This window comes from Myodes glareolus, chromosome X (genome assembly GCF_982192425.1).
Source record: "Myodes glareolus chromosome X, mMyoGla1.1, whole genome shotgun sequence".
In the NCBI taxonomy this organism is placed as follows: Eukaryota; Metazoa; Chordata; class Mammalia; order Rodentia; family Cricetidae; genus Myodes; species Myodes glareolus.
The window spans coordinates 2,273,259-2,285,378 of NC_142053.1; the positions used below are offsets into that span (position 1 = coordinate 2,273,259).

General features: G+C 44.1%; 1 pseudogene; it reads right to left on the reverse strand.

The window, feature by feature from the left end:
• Positions 1 to 2,311: 2,311 nt before the first annotated feature.
• On the reverse strand, positions 2,312 to 2,438 carry LOC125415507 (small nucleolar RNA SNORA70; annotated as a pseudogene).
• Between the last annotated feature and the right edge of the window lie 9,682 nt (positions 2,439 to 12,120).

Sequence of the window (12,120 nt, forward strand, 5' to 3'; positions counted from 1 at the left end):
ACAAATGCATTGCAGATGTGTTTGGGGGACCATAGGATTTTTTTTTTTAAAGACAAGGTTTCTTTGTGCAGCTTTGGAGCCTGTCCTGGAACTAGCACTTGTAGACCAGACTGGCCTCGAGCTCACAGAGATCTGCCTGCCTCTGCCTCCCAAGTGCTGGGATTGAAGGTGTGTGCCACCGCCTGGGTAGACATAGGATCTTGAAAGCCTGGTACTGAATAGGTGCAGGTGACAAAGACGGGAGAATTCAGGACTTCTACCCTGGGATGTTCTTTCTCAACAGGCTGGTCATCAGAGAGAGTGAATGGAGATGAGAAAGAAAGATGGAGGAACCCACAAACAGGGAGACATGGCTAATAAGGCCTTCTGGATATGGGATGACAGCTTGGCTTTTGGGGTGACAAACGCTGAAGGTGATTCATATCAAACGTTCCCAGTCAGTGCTGTTACACAGAGAAATTCTATCTTGAAAAAAAAATAAGAAAAGAAAGAAAGCTCCTAGCCAGTGAGAGCCTATCCAAACACACACACACACACACACACACACACACACACACACACACAAAAAAAAAAAAAAAACAGAAAAAAGAAAAGAGGGGATGAAGGGAGAAGAGAAAAAGGAGGAGGAAAGAAGAACAAGCAGCCTCATTCTCTGTAACTGCACATGGAAACAGCCTGCACAGGCTTCTTTCATGCCCCCTGAGCAGACAGGAGCAGCTGCAGCTGGTAACATCAGTGACCTATGTTGACTTTTACCCAAAAGGAACTATGCTGCTACAATCCTGCATAGGGCTAGTCCCTCTTACTAGTACCCTTTGCAGATGTGTCACCCTGCTCTATATGAGTCCTCCACAGACCAGCTGTATGCCACTCATTTATAGGTAGGGAGGCAGTCTCTACTAGTCTGGTGTCATCTCCTGGCTGTGTGCCTGGGTCTCTAGCTGCTGGCAAGGGACTCACTGGTCAGAAGAGATATGGGCTTCCTGCCTCTCCCTCCCAATTCCACTGTACAGATGTGGTATCCTCAATAAAACCAATGCACTTGGCATTTAAAAAATATTTTATCTTGCTGGGTGGCAGTGGCGCACACCTTTAATCCCAGCACTCAGAAGACAGAGGCAGGCAGATCTCTGTGAGTTCAAGACCAACCTGGTCTATAGAACTAGTTCCAGAAAAGGCTCCAAAGCTACAGAGAAACCTTGTCTCGAAAAACAAAAGTTATTTTATGTATATGGGTGTTTTGCCTGCATGTATGACTATGCCCCATGTTTGTGCCTGGTGCCTAGAGAGGTCAGAAGAGGATATCAGATCCCCTGAAAGTACAGTTCCAGACAGTTGTGAGATGCCATGTGGGTGCTGGGAACAGAACCTGGGTCCTCTGCAAGAACAGCCAGTGCTCTTTAACTGCTGAGCCTTCTCTCTAGGCCCAACATTCAGCATTTTTTCTGAAAAAGGGTCTTACTACATAGTCTGTGTTGGTCTGGGACACAATCTGTAGACCAGGCTGTCCTCTAATCCACAGAAATCCTCCTACTTCTGTTCCCTGAGTGTTGGAATTAAAGGTATGTTCTAATCTACCTGGTAGAGATGGAGTTTGTGAAAAGATGTTAATGTGGATTTTAAGCACTAGGGTTAAGAGAAAGAAAGACACAGAAGAAAGTGATCCATACCAGAGAATGTAAACACTAACTTGGGATTTCGGAATTTCTCTCTCTCTCTCATTGTCGTTTTGTTCGATTTGGTTTGGTTTTTTGAGACAGGCTGTGCAACAGCCCTAGCTGTCTTGGAATTTGTTTTGTAGACCAGGCTGGCCTCAGACTCAGAGATCTGCCTACCTCTGCCTCTGGAGGCTAGTTTCTTTCTTTTTTGAGACAGAATCTTACATAGATCAGGATGGCCTGAAGCTCACTGTTTAGCCAAGGATGACTCTGAGGTCTTCTACCGTGGTGCTTCCCTCTACCCTACTAAATCACCTGTCATCTCAGTACTCAGGAGGCAGAAGAATTAAGATGAGAAGTTCAGAGTCATCCTTGGCTAAACAGTGGGTCTAGAGAGAGACAGACAAAGAGGAACTCAGTGAGGAAGACCAGGGCAAGAAAGTGGGAGGAAGGGGCTTAATAACACCACTTGCCTCTGGCAGCACAGAGATCTTGAACTTGGCTTTCCATAGGGCCTCCCTCAGATGTTCCTTATTCTGAGGGGTGATTCAGGTAGACGTTGATGGCCTGGACAGTGAGACCCCCCCTGGCCGTGGTGACCTGAGGCTTCCCTAAGGCACTGTGAACACCTGTCTGGGGCCTAGATTGGAGATGATTGTCTCCAAGGTCCCTTAGGGTAGCCCATATAGGCCGCAGGGTGAGGTCACTCCAAACGAGTGTGCTGTTTGTACACCAGGCTCCTATGGGGGAAAGGGGTCTGGTCAGCCTAATTGTTCTCGTATGTATGTGTGTGTGTGTGTGTGTGTGTGTGTGTGTGTGTTGGATTTTTGAAATAGAGACAGGGTTTCTCTGTATCGTCCTGGCTGTCCTTGAACTCACTCTGTAGACCTTGAACTCAGAGATCCTCCTGCCTCTGCCTCCTCAGTGCTGGGATTAAAGACCTGTGCCACAGCCGCCTGGCTTCTATGTATATTTTTGTATGTGATCCCAGGCCCTCATGGATGCTAGGCAAGTGATCTATTGCTGAGCTATATCCCCAGCCCCTGTATGTATGCTTTGGCATTTTGTCTTGTTTTGTTTGAGACAGAGTCTCACCCTGTATTTTAATATAGCCTCTAGACTGGTCTTGAATTGGTTTTAGCCTCCAGACTGTTGGGACTACCATCATACCTGTCCTATTTGGCCAACTTTTCTATGTTAAGTTAATCGTCATCGTCATTCTCGCTGTTGTCCTGTGTATGTGTGACGTGTGCTACAGCATGCACGCCACAGAACGTATGTAAAAGTTAGAGAACTATGTTTGGGAATCAGTTCTCTCTTTCCAGGGTGGGTCTGGGTAACGAACTCAAGTCATCAGATTTGCCAGGCAAGTTCACCTTGATGGACCCCCAAGCTATTATTTTTTTATTTTATTTTTTGCTTTTGTTTTCAAGATAGGGTTTCTCTGTATAACAGTCCTTGCTGTCCTGGAACTCGCTTTGTAGTCCAGGCTGGTCTTGAACTCACAGAGATCTGCCTGCTCTGCCTTCCTAGCCTTAAGACATTATTTTTTGTTTTGTTTTATTTTTTGCTTTTTATTTTTGTTTGTTGAGACAAGGTTTCTCTGTAGCTTTGGTGCCTGTCCTGGAACTAGCTCTCTAGAGCAGACTGGCCTCGAACTCACAGAGATCCACCTGCCTCTACCTCCTGAGTGCTGGGATTAAAGGCATGTGCCACCACCGCTTGGTTTAAAAGTATTTTTTTTCTTTTTTCTTTTAAAGATTCATTTATTTAATGTATACTGTGTTCTGCCTGCATGTATGCGTGCAGGCCAGAAAAGGGTGCCAGGTCTCATTACAGATGGTTGTGAGTTATGTAGTTGATGGGAATTGAACTCAGGACCTCTGGAAGAGCGGCCGGTGCTCTCAATTGCTGAACCATCTTTCCAGCCCCAAGCTGTTATTTTTAAAAATTATTTCCTGGCTGTATTCTGGTGAAATGTAGAAAAACAATGGATCGGAGCTGAAGAGATGGCTCAGCAGTTAAGATTAATTGCTGCTCTTGTACAAGACCTGGGCTCAATTTCCTATAACTCTAGTTTCAGGGGATCTTGTATCAAGTTGACAAAAATAAACCAGAACAATGGGGATTGGATCATGAGACCTCTGACATCATCAGTGGATTAATCCAGCCATGGATCCATTTACTGGATGCCTCTACAAGAAGGTGATGAGGAGGCGGAGTCTAGTTGGAGGAAGTGGGTCACTGGAAGTGGGTGGGCCTTTGAAGGGTGTATCTTGTTCCTGTCCCATTCTCCATTTCTCTCTGCTTCTAGATCACTATGACGGGAGCAGCCTCCTCTGTCACATGATCTTGCCACTAAGTTGCTCTGCTTCCCCATGGGCCCATAACAATGGCTAATATGTTAACTACCAATGGTCACTGTCTGAATTGAGTACTTTCAGGTTCTTGGTGTTTTATTCAAGGAACTGAAATAAGCACACAGAGATTGCAAAGTAGCAAGGAGACGATTTAAAAGTGAAGCAATAGTACACATAAAAAAGTAAGCTGTTGCTGTTCAGACACAGAAGGAGCAGGATGTGACCTGCCCTGCTGAAAAAGGTACTGAGCCATGTGGCTAACATATACTAGAATAATAGGTTAATATAAGTTACAAGAGTTAATAAGATAAGAAGCCTGAGCTAATGGGCCAATCCAATCAGTTTATGAAAAAAAAAGCTGTCAGGGCTGGAGAGATGGCTCATCAGTTCAAAAGCACCACACACCTTTAATCCCAGCACTTGGGAGGCAGAGGCAGGTGGATCGCTATGAGTTCAAGACCAGCCTGGTCTACAAGAGCTAGTTCCAGGACAAGTTCCAAAGCTACAGAAAAACCCTGTCTTGAGAAACAAACAACAACAACAACAACAACAACCCAAAGCCAAAAAATAAACAAAAACAAAACAATGCATAAAGCACTACATGCTCTTCAAGATGGCCTGTATTAGATTCCTAGAAACACACAGGACAACTCATGGCTGTAACTTCAGTTCCTGGGCATCCAATGCCCTCTTCTGGTCTTCAAGAGTATCAGGTGTGTACATAGTATGCAGAAATACATACAGACAAAACACACATATACATAAATGTAAGGAGCCGCCAGGATGTCACCTTGGCGAGATAGTGCCAGCGGTCCTACAGCCTGGAGGTATACAGATCCTTTGATGCTGCCACGCAGGCCAGAGTGCTTGGGGCCTGTGTTTTGCATTTCAGAGCCTTGGTTCCCTGACCTGTCCTGTGGCCTTGGGCCCTAGCAGAATGGCATCAACCAATCAGCATTCGGGCCTCTCACCCTAGAAAAGCAGCTGCCTTTGGGTTTTTCGCTCTCTCTCGTCATCCCTTTTCCCCATTCCCCTTTTCAATCAAGTGCTCCAATAAATTGTGATTGAGAAGGATTCTTGATTTTGTGATCGTTCCTTCTTGCTGGACAAGGAGTGCGTGTCACACATAAAAATGATAAAATTAAAATTAAAGCAATGACAACAACAAATATTTATGTGTAGTACAAAAATTTTAATTTAATTAAAATATTTCCTTTTTAATTATGTGTATGCTGAGGGAAGTGCAGGTGGCTGAAGATGGCATCGGGTCTTTTCAAGCTGGTGTTAGAGGCAGCTGTGAGCTGAGCTGTCTTCCCTAAGAGCATTATGTGTTTTTAGCTGATGAACCATCTCTTCAGCCTTGAACTTCATTCTTTTTTTTTAAAGATTTATTTATTTATTATGTATACAACATTCTACCTCCATGTATGCCCACATGCCAGAAGAGGGCACCAGATCTCATTACAGATGGTTGTGAGCCACCATGTGGTTGCTGGGAATTGAACTCACGACCTCTGGAAGAGCAGCCAGTGCTCTTAACCATTGAGCCATTTCTCCAGCCCTTGAACTTCATTCTTTTGCATGTAGGTATCTTCTTTCCCTGAAACTATTTGTTTTAAGCTCCCCTAAAAGTATTTTGGAAAGAATTGTCCATTTCTAGCTTGTAGCTTTGGTATCCCTGTCAAAAGTCATGCTACCATTTCTTGGTGAGATGTCTGGACTCCTATCGTGTTCCGTCAGGTCCTCTGTCATCCAGTACTTCACTGTAATAGGTTACTCAGCAGTATTTGGAAACCAAAAAGTGTTTTCCGACTCAGTATTGCTTTTCCAGAATTGTTTTAATTATTTGGAGGTGTCTCTTTTGGTTTTGTTCTTGTGTGTTTTGTTTTTTCTTTTAGAGGAGCATGCTGCCATTTGAACCAGGGGTTTACACACATTGCACTACAAACTGTGATGCTTTGAGGCAAAGTTTTGGAAGGGAAACAGGGTCTCTTTCTCTGAAACTCAGATTGACCTGGTAGCTGCCCAGGCTGACCTTCAACCTGTGATCTTTCTTGTCTCTTCCTCACAAAGGCTGATTGTAAAATGTCAGAACACCTTTTTACCTCTTCTCTTAAAAATGGTACTGGAGCTTGAACCTCTTGCATAGTAGCTGTTAACCAAGGCCACATCATTTTAAAAACTTCATTTTTATTAAACAGTGACAATTCATAAAACTAAGTAATCTGTTTTCCAAAAGTAAAGTAACTTGTTTTTCTAGATTCTTGCCCTCCCTGTCCCACTGATCCCACCCCTAAAGGCTGTGAGAGATGTTTATCAGTCACCTGACATTCTTTAACTCAGCACTCACTTTAGCTTTCCAGATAGTCCTAGCAACAGCAATCCAGGAGGCAAAGCCAGGGAAATTTTCAATCCTCTTTTCTACCCTACAACTTACCTAGCCTAGAAAAGATTTGCAGGTTGTGTGGATTGTATGGTAGGGATCCACCTTCCTCAGGTCTTTTTCTGACCAAAGTCTGGACTAGAGATAAATTGCTCCTTCCCTTGTCTGTCTTTCCTTCTCACCAAATTTACGGCAGGCAAGTGCTCTACCACCATTGCTTTCACTTGTGACATGTTCTTACTGAGTTCTCCACACTGGCCTCAAACTCACTGTATGGCCCATGCTGACCGACCTCCAATTCCTGATGCGCCTGCTTCCACCTCCCAGGTGCTTTGATTACAGCTGCAAGTCACCACACCTGATTCTGGCTTCAGTCTTTTTATATTTAGTTAATATTTTTAATTTACTTCTTATTGCTATGTGAGACAGGGTCACATAGAGGGTGATATGAAAATCAGAGAACAACAAAATTATAATTTTTTCTATTTTTTCAAGACAGGGTTTCTCTGTGTAACCCTGCCTGTCCTGGAACTAGCTCCCCAGAACAGGCTGGCCTTGAACTCAGAGAGATCTGCCTGTCTCTGCCTCCCAAGTGCTGGGATTAAAGGTGTGCGCCACCGCTGCCTGACACAAAATTCTTTTCTTCTACCATGTGGGTCCTGGGAACTGAACTCAGTTCATTAGCCTTAGATTTGATAACAAATACTTTTCTTTATTCATTTAAGCTGCCTCTTGAGGTCCAAGGTATAGCCCAGTTGGCCTCCAATTTGTCTACTCCTCTTTAACATATAACATATCCTATCGGCATGACTGGCATCTTTTCTTTTTTCTTTTCTTTTCTTTTTTGTTTTTCGAGAGAGGATTTCTTTGTAGCTTTGGAGCCTGTCCTGGAACTAGCTCTTGTAGACCAGGCTGGCCTTGAACTCACAGAGATCTGACTACCTCTGCCTCCTTAGTGCTGGGATTAAAGGTGTGAGCAATCGCTGCCCAGCTAAAAAGTTGAACTTTTAGACTGTGTAGTTGAAGGCTACTTGTTTGTTCTCAGCAGCCCAGACCTGAAATAATTACACAGAAACTATATTAATTGCAACACTGTTTTGCCAACAGCTTAGACTTCTTCCCCCCCCCACCTTTGGGTTTTTCAAGACAAAGTTTCTCTGTAGCTTTGTTGCCTGTCCTAGCACTAGCTCTTGTAGACCAGGCTGGCCTCGAACTCACAGAGATCCACCTGCCTCTGCCTCTCCAGTGCTGGGATTAAAGGTGTTCACCACCACCTGGCCTTAGCTTAGACTTCCTAACTAACTCTTACATCTTAAATCAACCAATTTCTATTATTCTATATATTGCCACGAAGATAGTGGTTTACCAGTATGGTTCTGGTGCCTTCTCCTTTAGCAGCTTCATGGCATCTCACTGACTCCACCTTCTTTTTTTCTCTATCTCTGCTCAGGTCCTCTGGAAAAGCAGGGAGTGCTCTTAACTACTGAGCCATGTCTCCAGCCCAAGAATTTTTTTCTTTCACATCTTTTAAAATTTTTCTTAGATTTTTTATGTATATGTAGGTTGCCTGCATGTATGTCTGTGTGCCATGTATGTGCCTGGTACCAGAGAAGGTCAGAAGTGGACATCAGGGGCTGGAGAGATGGCTCAATGGTTAAGAGCACTGACTGCTCTTCCAGAGGTCCTGAGTTCAATTCCCAGCAACCACATGGTGGCTCACAGTCATCTGTAATGAGACCTGGTACCCACTTCTGGCCTGCAGGCACACATGGAAGGAATGTTGTACACATAATAAATAAATCAATCTTTTTTTTTTTAAAAAAAGAAGAGGACATCAGATAAGGATGGTTATGAGCCACATTTAGTTGCTAAGAACCAAATTTAACAGCTAAGCAATTTCTGCAGCCCTCTCTTTTTGACAACTGAGATAATAGGGTGCCTCTCGAAGTAGTTTGGGTAGGATTATAATCTGGTAGGTAAAACTGAGAGCCACGTGGGTCAACGAGACACAGCAGTGGGTCAAGGGGCTTGATGCTGGGCCTGATGACCTGAGTTTGATCCCCAAGACCTACATGGAGGAAGAGAGAATTGACTCCTGTAAATTGTATTATGACTTCCACAAGCCCCAGAAGCCATTAGGCCCTTTTCCTGTAAAGGGGGTTTCTGGTGAGATTCTTAGAAAATTGCAGGTCTACAGATGGAATTCTTCATTATCCTCTGGGAAGAGGCCCCATAAGACTTTTAAGAGAGAGGCCTTGGGTGCCTTTCCCCTTCTGAAAATAACGATACGATGTTTGTTTCTTTTTTTTTTAAGACTTTATTTGTTTATTATATAAACAGTTTTCCGCCTACATGTATGCCTGCAGGCCAGAAGAGGGCGCCAGATTACAGATGGTTGTGAGCCATCATGTCAGTACTGGGAATTGAACTCTGGACCTTTGGAAGAACAGTCAATGCTATTAACCTTTGACCCATCTTTCCAGCCCCAACATTGTTTCTTTCAGTACCATGTAGTCAGGCCTGCAGGTTGGAAGTCTAAGATCATGGTGGTGGAGAGATTCATTTCTCCTGAGGCCTTATATTGTGGCCTTTACGCTGGGTGCACAGCTATTGGTGCCTCCCATCACTTGCTCAGTTTGCCCGGTTCCTAAATAGGCTATTGCTCCTTCCCACTGCTGAGCGTCTACACACTGTCCATTAAGTCCCTCCCTTACTTTCTGTTGTGACTATATTCCTTCGGATAGCTAAATTATTTGTCATTTTGGCAGAGTTTGGAGGAGAATCGAGGACTAACCAATCATGTGTTCTATTTCTCATGTGTCACTCAAGGTTTTCAAACCTTCTGAAGTCACCTCAACTCCTCAACTTCCTCTACCACCTGCCTCTGTTGATCCTGCTCAGCTGAACACCATGAGCTGCACTGGCTGCTACTCGTGGCTTCTTCATCCTCTGGAAACTACACTATCTCCCCAAATCAGCTCCTTCTTCTAATCTGCCTCTCCCTGAAAGGGCACTACCACCCCCTACACACCCAGACAGCCCAAATTCAGGGGCCACCTTGCCTCTCCTAATTCTCAGATTCCCCTCTAGATTTCAGGCTTCTGCCGAGGCAAGGGCCCTGCTTGTTTGGCTTTCTCTGTCTATCTGTCATATATATATCATCTATCTGTCTGTCTGTTTGCCTATAATCTGTGGTTATTTGAATGAGAATGGCCCCCATAGGCTCATATATTTGAATGCTTAGTCACCAGGAAGTGGCACTACTTGAGAAGGATTAGGTGTGGCCTTGTTGGAGGAAGTGTGTCACTGGAGAAGGGCTTTGAGGTTTCAAAAGCCCATACCAGCCAGGCCCAGCCCCCACACCCCCCTGTCTCTCTCTCTGCCAGCTGCCTATGAACTATGGACCAGGATGTGGAGCTCTCAGCTACTTCTCCAGCACCATGTCTGCCTACATATCATACTCCCCTTCATGATGATAATAAACTAAACATCTGAAATTAATCAAGACCCAATTAAATGCTTAATGAGTTGAATTGCCTTGGTCATGGTGTTTCTTCCCAGCAAAAGAGCACTGACTAAGACACTATCAGCTATCTACTGTCTTTTACAACTTACCATATTTATTTCTCCTAGTTAGCTTCAACTGTCAATTTAACACAGCCCAGAGTTATCTGAGGGAGTCTCTTGGGAGATTACCTCAGCTATATTAGTCTGTGGGCATGCCGATGGGGCATTTTCTTGATTGTTAATTGATAAAGGATGGTCCAGTCCTCTGTGGGCAGTACCATTCCTAGGGCTGGGTTCTAAAGAAAGCTGGCTGAGCATAGGCCAGAGGGAATGAGCCAGTAAGCAGCTTTTTTCTCCATGGTTTCTACTCACATTACTGTTTGATCTCCTGCCCTGACTTCCCTTAATGATTGACTTTTGGAAGTATAGGCCAAACAAATACTTCCCTCCAAAGTTGTATTGGTCCGAATACTGGTTTTTTTTTTTAAGTTTGTCAAGACAAGGTTTCTCTGTGGAACCCTGGCTGTCCAGGGACTTGCTCTGTAGACCAGGCTGGCTCGAACTCAGAGATCCACCTGCCTCTGTCTCCCAAGTGCTAGGATTAACGGCATGTACCACCACTGCGTGGTGCATCAGAATGTTTAGTAGAAAAGCAAACTAGAATTCTATCTATCTCATCTATCTATTGATCTATCTATCTATCTCTATCATCTATCTATCCATCCATCTTCATCATTATCCTTCTATCATATAAATCCTCTTTTCTGTATCATTTATGAACCTACTTAGTTTTTTTTTTTTTTCTTTTCGGCTTTTTTAGAAAGGGCCTAACTCTTGAATCTAGCTTACCTGGAGTACACTGTGTAGCCAAAGGTGATCTTAAACTTGTGCCAATCCTCCTTCAAGAGTTTAAGTGCTGGGATTATAGACTTGAGTTACCTACCATGTCTGGGTAATTTATTGTTCTACTAATCCATCACCTATTTTTCTATCTTCAATATTGCACAACCATTACTTTTGTTGTTCCAGAACATTTTCATTACCTTCCCCCAAAAGAAACCTTGTATTAGTTAAACAATCTCTTCCTATATCCATTCTTCCAACCCCTCCCCCCATCCCTGGCAGCTGTACATTTGTTTTGTGTTGCTATGGATTTGTCTGTTCTGGATAATTTAATTTAAATACAATCATATAATACTTGGACATTTGTGTCTTGTTTCTTTGTCCGTATCATGTCTTTAGGGTCTGTACATGTTGTATGTAGCATGTATCACTGCTTCACTACCTTTTATGGCCAAAAAATATTCATCTGTGGGCACTCGGACATCTGTGAATCTACATAATAAACATCTGCACCATTGGTTTCTGACTGAACAGCTGTTCTTGGCTCTTTTGTTATGACATGAGGGTGGAAATGCTGAGCAGAACTCGTTTTAGCTTTACTAGAACTGCCCACAGCACTCCTACCCCATTCCTAGCAGCAGTACTCTGGCCTGTCTCCAGCAAGAGTCCAAATACAGCTGCACTGATTCAATCAGTATTCTCTGCTTATACCTTCTGTGCCCTAGGGAGGAGAGCTGCTTTATGTAGAACCCAAGGTCATTCCCATACTGCATGGGTCCCCTTAGTGACCTTTTGTCTCAATCCAGGCCTTTCCTTCCCCCTGTACTGGACTCACCTCTGGGTCTTTGCACAAGCTATTCCCTCTTCCTAGAAGGTGCAGTGCAATACAATCTAGGAATAACTTCTTTCCTGTGGCTTCCTCAGTGCTCAGCTTCCCTCCTTGGCAGCTCACTGATTTTCTATAGCATTGCACTTCTCCCCCTGGGACTAGGCAGAGGTCCCTGTTTTCCAGTATGGTCTCAAAGTCAGGTGGTATTATAGAGCAATGATTGTTAGCTCTGCCTCCCTAGGGCACAGAAGGTATAATCAGAGAATATTGACTGAACCAGCTTTTGGCATTTATGTCTTGTCTTTGTGCCCCATGAAATTAGCAGCTGATCAGTTTCTTACTGGGGCCCATGTTTGGGATCAGGTCTCCCCTTTTCTCCAGCCAACATTCTGATCTCTCCCCAGAAGTTTTGGGGTTTTTTTTGGGGGGGGAGGGTGTTGAGGCAGGGTTTATCTGTGTAACAGCCCTGACTGTCCTGGAACTGTCTTCCTTAGAGCAGACTGGCCTTGAACTTACAGAGATCTGTCTGCCTTTGTCTCC